This window comes from Martes martes, assembly GCF_963455335.1.
Source record: "Martes martes genome assembly, contig: scaffold_306, whole genome shotgun sequence".
In the NCBI taxonomy this organism is placed as follows: Eukaryota; Metazoa; Chordata; class Mammalia; order Carnivora; family Mustelidae; genus Martes; species Martes martes.
The window spans coordinates 23,733-32,619 of NW_027666287.1; the positions used below are offsets into that span (position 1 = coordinate 23,733).

Here is an 8,887-nt window from a genome sequence, read left to right on the forward strand (position 1 = left end):
TAGAAAATGGTAGAGTCAAGATTGGAATGCAGGTCTACTTGGCCTCCAAGCAATATACCATGTTGCCCACAGCAAGTAAGTCACTTTTTTAACCACATTAATTTTAAAGTTCATACTTAACAAAAGAGTTTTTTCCCCCTTCAATTACACATTCTTAAATGAAAAAAGTAACTAAGAGAAAATAAATGAAGTAGAAAACTACGGCTAGTGTTTTTAGGTCTTAAATGGAGGTTGAGTTCTTTTGACATATCCAGATAAACCAAAATTCTCTTGATACATATTTACATGAGAACTTACTTATCAAAATCATTATTAAGTATAAAGACTGGTTCTTGATTAAGTAAAACAGAAAAGACTGTCACAACTAAGAACAGGAATAGTAAGTAAAATCTGGTTTTCTGATTTTATGAAGGACTCATGGAGGAAGATGCAAATTATGAAGGAAATTAAGAAAAGGCAAATCTAAAAATACAGTGCAGAAAAACATGAAAACATTCATTATTAAGCAATATATACTGACCATGAATCAGGGAGCCATTTAGCCACTGAATGTAGTAGTTTTGAGGAAAAGAAAGCAGGATTTCATTGCTGATTATTGAAAAGGGTAAAAGCAGAACAGCCCCAGCTGAAACTGCCAGGGTGAACGTGCTCAAGAACAACCTGGAAGAGATCATTGTCACCAGCAACTGGAAAAAGCAAGGAATACAGTAGGAATTCAAAAAGGACAAAAACTCTTAAATCTTTTAATCCAAAAGAGTTACATAAGATTTTCATTAAATACGTATAGTTGGGAGACAAATGTTATCTGTATGATACTACAAGTTCAATTAGGTATACTCCAAAACTCCTCACTCTGTGAAAAAGGTCAGTAACTCGAACGAGCAGGCCCTAGAAGAATCACATACAGAAGACAAAGTACTTTGCACACTTTACAAAGAATAAGCCATAGTTTCTCTCCTCTTTTAAATTTAAATATTTATTCCACAATTGCATTTCATTAACAACTGGCAAATACATCCTAACAGCAATGCAAAAACTGATTCAGGTGAAAAAAAATACTTGTGAAAACAATATGAAAAAACAATTCAAAATGGTTATTTCAAGGAAAAAAACTCAGCAAAGCCATTGGTCAGCTACCTCTTAAAAGAGGTAAAGGTAAAATAAATTAGACTAGCTAACAGTATCTAACTATTAAATATTCTACTATTAAACTATTTAAAACACTGCCTTGTCATTTTTAAAAATAAGATACTGCTAATAAATACTAATACAGAAAGATGTCAAAAATAAATTAAGTAAAAAAACAAAAACTGAGAAAGCATGGACAATAAATAGAATACATGCTTACACACACACACACACACACCCAAAAAATGCATTTATATACACAGGAAAACAGAGGTACCAAAAAAAAAAAAAAAACCTAGCATAATATATAACAATGCCACAGGAGAGTGGGCTTTCACACTCTCACTTATACATGTCTGCAATGTTCAAAAATTTTTTATCTAATTTTTTAAAGATTTTTTTAAAAAAAATTTTTTAAGACTAAAAGGGAAAGGAAAAGAAAACCTCACCAACATTATAGATGGAACCTTAATTTAATATCCATTCCATTAAAGTCAATATAGGAACAACGTGAAAATAAATGTAAGAAGACATAAGGAAAAAATGCATACTAAACACTGGAAATAAACATCCACTAGAGTAACTTTGAGACCAATGCCATCTTGTGGCAACCAAAAGAAGTGTTTTCCTACTTAAAAGCCAAAACAACCATGAAACCTCTCTGTTCAGTAAATCATTGATAAAGTTCAAATGTAGACCATATCATACATACCAAAAATACAACTCAAATCAGACACAGAAGAAGGCTTAGAAGCTGAGTGGGCACGTTTCCTGGGAAAAGCACTAGGAACAATGTCTACCCCGGTCCACCGCCAACTCTGGCAACTACCAGCCAGTGGCCTGAAGCACGCTTCTCTGGTTTTGTCCTTGCAAGTCAAGTGAGGAACTTACCCCAACCACTACCATTTCTGCCTTCCAATGCTAAAAACAGGATCAAACCCACAAGCTCACCATTCCAGGTCCTGCACAGCTGTTCCAGTATGTGTGCAAGGCTCCTCTCGCCACGACAGACTCCCACATACAGTGCCACGTACCCAGTCTTCTTGTACACCAAACCTCAATGCGTTTCATCGCTCTGTGCTCCAGGGCACAGTCAGCTCTGTCCCTAGGGTCCCCTTTATGTCATTTGCCCTGCGAACCACCACTCTCCACATTCCTCTCAGTAGTCAATCCCTCTCTTCTCAGCTCACATGACACTCACCACACAACCAGCAAGAAGACCAACCATAGTTTCCAAATCAAAAACTGGGTCCTGTAATCTGACAAAAAACTAAGCTTATGAGGACAAATAGGTAAAGTATTTGAAATCAACGATCCAGAAAAGCCTGAATGTATGGTCACCATAACGACGACGCCAACTCTCAACAAAACACTTCCAGAACCTACTGTATGTATTCCAGGTACCATGACTGGGCTCAGGATGTTCGGACAAGATGCTGTCACCCTCTTGCACTGCCTGTGGGCACCTAGGGTGACAGCTACTCACAGAAGGCCGGAGCAGTGCAGGTCAACGCTGGCAAGGGGTCCCTAAGGTAAGGCCCTGAGTCAAGTCGAAATAGGGCAGTAGTGGCCATGGCTTACAGACCTACTGAAGTGCCCCTCGGATTAAAGCACCGTTTCACAAACGTCACCTTCTGAAACGGAGCAGATTCTGAGGACAGAACCCACAGGACTGCCTGAGGGCGGGGGCAGAGAGGACTCAAGGCCGATCTGAGTTTTAGCCTGAGAACTGGAACGGCAGAGCGGGCACTGCCTGTGGTGGAGAAGGCCGCAGCTGGGGCAGGCTGACGGGGAAACAGGAACTCAGCTTTGGCCCAGCTTCGTCTGTCACGTCCACAAGGCAGGAGCATCACAGAAGCAATGCTTCACACTTCTCTCTGCAGGCTACCAGGTGGCCTAGACCTTGTCTGCCCCATTGCTGGTCACGTTCCGATGACCACTGGTCAGGATGGTGTCTGCCAGGGCTCTCTGACTCTAACATCACTCTTTTCCCCTTTAAATAATAAGTATTTTGTGGGAAGCTAAGTTTGAAACTAGGGAAAATAGCCTGTTCCTTGCCAAGAAAGATTATTCATCTACGGATTCCTATCAGTTTGGACTCAAGATTGTTCTATTTTATTCTGTGTAGGGTCCACTACAATCATTCCCCGGACACTGAGATTGTCCCTGATTGGTGGGAAAGCCCTCGGAGGCTTCTGGGTCTTTTTGACATGTACCCATCATTCTTGGGGCACTTCCTTGCACTCCGGCAGTACCACACGCACAGAATGAGCCTGGAACTTCCCCTCCCCTACCCTGCAGTCAGCTTCTCCCCCAAGGAGCCTGGGTCCCTATTAGTTGGAAATTGTATTTAGAAATACCGATCTGGTGCTGAATATACTCCCTGCCGCTGGGGTGTCACGCTCCCAACGGACAGGGCAAGGACTGTAAGTGCGCATTATGCATACAGGTACATATACACAGTTACCTACACCCGCCTTTACATCGAGATCTGCTGCGATAACTTTGTGTCAAAAACCATGAGGCCGCACTGATCGTCCACTGGCAAGTCCAACCGCAATGCAACAACCCTGTTCATCTTCATTTTTCTCCCCTTCCTGTAACTGCAAATGGCCCCCATCACCTTCAATGGACCAATCCCCTGGAAATGATCTGACACTCCTACCCTATCCAGAGCCACCCTCCTGCTTAGGTGACTCCCCATTCTGGACTGCCCTCCCTCCCTCCCCACTGACTTCTGATACCCATGCCAGGCCATCCCTCCAGGGACACCAGCCTACTTGGGCTCTGTCATCCTGTATGGGTGCCCTCCCCAACCTCTGACACCCTGTGACAGAGCACCCCTAAACACGTGCGGGTGCCCCTCATCACCCCCAAGCTCACACTCCACGCCGGGATTTCCCTCTGCAGGGAAAATTCCCTCCCTCCTCTCAGACCCTGAGAGCCCACACCAGGTCACCCCCCCGGGGCTCTGATACGTCATGCTAGGACCACCTCCTGCAATGGAAACCCTCCTCTCACCTGCAAAGGCTCGTAAAAGTCTCACCAGTTAGGCATTCCGATTTCACTCTCAAATCAACTAACTAGCCAACAGTAGCTCGCAGAAAATGTAGTTTTTGGTTGCAAAGTTCATCTGGAGGCACAAGCAGGTACAGGCGAAGAGCAGAACAGAGGAGCAAAGGAGAAAGCAAGCGCAGGGCTAACGGGAGGTGAGGAGGCCGAGGAACAGGCCTTCCATTTTGCCATGGGTGCTGAGCCAGCTGTGGAGACCCCGGAGTGCTGCCAACCACTGCACTTAAGAACCTGTCAAGCCCTTTCCCTTTCTTCTCCCGGTTAGCAGGACTCTCCTCCGCTTCCTCCTCTTCGGTGGAGGGGGCAAGGGAAGGAAAGATGGTGGAGAGAAGAGAGGCAACCCCGAAGTCCCACGTACAATGCCCCAGCACCAAGTCCGGATTACTCTGCAGATGCAACTTAATCCACACAACAGCATGACAGAGTAAGTGGCAGCTCTCCTTCACACAAAGAGAAAACAAATGTTTGTTTCTCAATCTCTTCGGACCTGAACTTAATCTTGAGTTCAGAGTTTGAATCCAGATCTGCCTTCCTCTTCCATTCTCACTCATTCTATCACACAAGGGGGGAAAAAAGCAGTGAAAGCCGGAAGGGTCACTGGGAGGCGGTGGAAGGGAACAGACTAGTCCTGATTCTCCTAGGTGCCCTCACCCCTCCTCCCTCTCCCATCCTTAATGTCAGTGCTCCCCCAGCTGCCTGCCTCCACTCACGGGATGCAGGAACCACCCGCCAGGAGAACCCAAAGCCCTCAGACCCACCGCAACAGCGATGGCAGCAGAACTGGTGAAAGCAGAAGGGGAGGTCAGGGCTCCTGAGCCTCCTCAGAAGGAAACGAGGCACAGCCACCATTTCATAGAATGCATTGCAGGGTAAAGCCTAAGTGCTGTGTTCTGGTCTGTTCGTAAGTGACTGATCCACAAATGCATGTATGGAAATGTACCACCAAGAGTGGAGCGCAGACTAAACAGAGAGGAGAGTGGCACACATCTCACAGGTACTTACTTCATCCCTAGAGGATTTCACTGGGAAGGAATTATATCTGCCCTTTATTCAGTGTGTGATTTGCTGAAGCTTTTTGAGGTAAGTGAATTATCTAGACCAGGAATTTAGACAGAGAAAAATGATAAATCACTGAAGAATTTTCATAAATGTCATGGTCTGAAATAAAACTATAACCCCTAATCCTATAAATTTAAATAAAGTAATAGGCCTAAGTTTTAAATCCACAAAGCAAGAAGAATTCACAATATAAAGTTACAGATGTTTTCCCCAGGGCATTTAAAATAATTTAAATGACCAAACCTAGTAAAGCAAGGTCCATTTAAATTCACTGTTCAGTTATGAATCAAATCAGCCCTATTCAAGTCACTTCTCAGTTGAAAGTATTTTTTTTATTTAAGTGAAATTCACATAACATAAAATTAACCATTTCAAAGTGAACAATCTAGTGGTATTTAGTGTAGTCACAGTGTTGTGCAAACACCACCACTTTCTAGTTCCAGAACATTTCATCACCCCAAAATAAAACCTTGTATTCACTAAGGAGTTGTTCCCCATTCTGCCCTCCCCTTGGTCCCTGGTAACCATCAATATGACATGGATGGATTTACCTTTACTAGTTTATTTCTCATAAATGGAATCACACACTCAACGACCTTTCGGGTCTGGCTTCTTCCACTTAGCATGATGTTTCTGAGGTTCCTGCACGTTGTAGTACCTTATTCCTTTTTACGGCTGAGTAAGAGTACGTGAGAGTATTTGTGTATGTGTGCGTTAAGTGCAGGCAGCCTTTCTCCCTTTCCTCACCTCCGCCCCACCCCAGGCACAAAATGAATAATCTGATACCAAGCATGAAGACACAAATCCGAACAACCGGCCTGCAGTCTTCAGAAGCATCAAGGACAGGGAAGTCAAGAAAACACTGAAGAAGGGTTTCAGTCTGAAGGCAACGAAAGGGACCCGACAACTACAAGCAGCGTGTGATTCTTTTTTTTTTTTTTTTAAGATTTGATTTATTCATTTGTCAGAGAGAGCGAGCACAGGCAGACAGAGAGGCAGGCAGAGGCAGAGGGAGACGCAGGCTCCCTGCCGAGCAAGGAGCCCGATGTGGGACTCGATCCCAAGACCCTGGGTCGTGACCTGAGCCAAAGGCAGCCGCTTACCCAACTGAGCCACCCAGGCATCCCGCAGCCTGTGATTCTTAACGGGGTCCTTTCGCAACAAAGGACATGACTGGGACAACTGGTAAATCTGAATGGGGCATGAGTGGTACAGCCTCAATTTCATTATTTTGATGGTTGTATGGTAGATACACAGGAGGACACACTGTTTGTAGGCATTATATACAAAAGTATCCTGAGGAAATGGAGAACCAGGTTGGCAAATTCTCAAACAGTTCTGGGGCAGAAAGGCTCTTTTTTTGTTGTATTTCTAACTTTTCTATAAATTCACGACTATGCCAAATAATTTTCAAAGTATCGATAAAAAAGAATCCTGGCATAAGAATCTCTCCAATGTAGTTGTATCTGTGTGATTTCAAATTTTAGTCAAGCAAAATCTGATAAAAAGAAACTTATTGCTTCCCATCCAGTTTGACACCTCAAAAAATTTAAAGGGCAGAACAATCATATATCAGCATAAATAAGCAGAAAAAGAGCTATAGGGAACCTAAAGAATCATCAGACCGTCCACCTGCTCACAGCAGGTAGATGCTCAGCTGCTACAACAGATGTCTGTTCCTTATTCCAAGACTGTCACAGTCTTCTCAGGAGACCATTAAACAACCCAGAGTTTTCTTTCTTATGGCCCAGCAACTTTCCCACCAGAAGCCCACTTCCTGGCTAAAACCTCTGAAGGTAAAATTTTCAGCTCCTCAAAGAAGCAAATTTTAACAGGAGACAATCAATCCTCATTTTTCCATGTACAGTTGATCCTTGAACAATATGGCTTAGAAATGCACAGGTCCGCTTATAAGTGAATTTTTTAAATTAAATATAATAGAGTATTATAGAGGCACCTGGGTGGCTCCGTCATGAAGTGTCTGCCTTCGGCTTAAGGTCATGATCCCAGGGTCCTAGGATCAAGACCCACATCAGGCTCCCAGCTTGAGCCCCACATCAGGCTCCCAGCTTGGCAGGAAGCCTGCTTCTCCCTCCCTCACTCCCCCTGCTTGTATTCCCTCTTTCACTATATCTCTATCAAATAAGTAAAATCTTTTAAAAAATATATGTAGTACTGTAAAAGGACTTTCTCTCCCTTATGATCTTCTTTTCTCTAGCTACTTTTTTTTTAATTAAAGATTTTTACTTATTTGACAGAAAGAAAGAGAGCATGAACAAGCAGGGGGAGCAACAGAGGGAAAAGCAGGTTGCCAGCTGAGCAGGGAGTCCGATGTGGGACTCCATCCCAGGACCAAGGGATCATGACCTGAGCCAAGAGCAGACGCTTAACCAACTGAGCCACCCAGGCACCCCTAAATATAATACAGTATTATAGGGTCCTAGGATCAAACCCCACATTGGGCTCCCTGTTTGGCAGAAGAGGAAGCCTGCTTCTCTCTTTCCCACTCCCCCTGTTTGTGCTCCCTCTTCTGCTGTGTTTCTCTCTGTCAAATAAATAAATAAAATCTTTTTTTAAAAAAATTACAGTACTGTAAATGTATTTTCTCTCCCTTATGATTTTAGTAAGATTTTCTTTTCTCTAGCTACTGTATTGTAGGAATGCAGTATATAATACACATAACATATAAAATATGTGTTAATCAACTGTTTATGTTATCAGTAAGACTTCCAGTCAATAGTAGGCTATTAGTAGTTAAGTTCTGGGGAAGTTAAATATTATACACAATTTCCAACTGCACAGGGCCAGCGTCCCTAACTCTCACGGTGTTTAAGAGTCAACTGTATATTTATATGTTTCTAAAGATAGGGTTAATATCAATAAGAAAGGTGACTGTTTCCCACATTTATGCCCAAAGGTACAAATTAAATTTGAAGAATTTATGACATCGAAATTAGAAACAGAAAAAATGAATTTTAAAATACATACGAAATCCTGTTGACTATGGCATCCTCATCTTCTTGTTCATCTGTAAAAATGGTTACGGTATTAGTTTTTTTATTCTTCAACAAAATGTTTCATTAATTTATTAGAAAATATAAACAAAAATAGAAACTTAAAGAATTACTGAAAAGAACTGATTTTCAAAAAGCACTGTATTTATTTCAGCATGGATCCAAATTTAAATCCTATTAAATTACATATGACAGAATGTAGGTAGAGAAGAGTGTTGTGATTAACCAAAATCCTGATTAACAAAACTAACATATGTAAACTGAGATTTTCCAAATATTTATTGCGCAAGAAAATAAAACTTAGTAAAACCTTAGGACCACTATCAAGTTTACTGTCATACAATATAAGTAAAATTATAATTGCTAATGAATGAAAATTTTTAATTGATAATATCCAACAAAAATCTTTATTATAAAATCATTAGTCGGAATCTTAAAACTCATGTACTTTTCTACAATTTTTGAGTCTGTCATTATTACTGGTAATAAGAAAGACGCTCTTGGACCAGTCTAAACCATTTAGATACCACTGCCTCAATACTTCATAATTATTGTTCAATCTACAGAAGGAAAGTACCAAGTTTTATGTCTTTTACAAGTAGCAGATGCCCTCT

The 8,887-nt window shown here is 41.9% G+C and overlaps 1 protein-coding gene across 1 annotated transcript in view; it reads right to left on the reverse strand.

The window, feature by feature from the left end:
- Positions 1–8,274, reverse strand: part of LOC308338095 (uncharacterized protein) — a 31,075-nt gene extending 22,801 nt beyond the window's left edge. The window contains exon 1 of the mRNA XM_080831656.1: positions 8,248–8,274. The gene's annotated coding sequence lies outside the window, so the exon portion shown is untranslated. The remainder of the gene's footprint in view (positions 1–8,247) is intronic.
- Between the last annotated feature and the right edge of the window lie 613 nt (positions 8,275–8,887).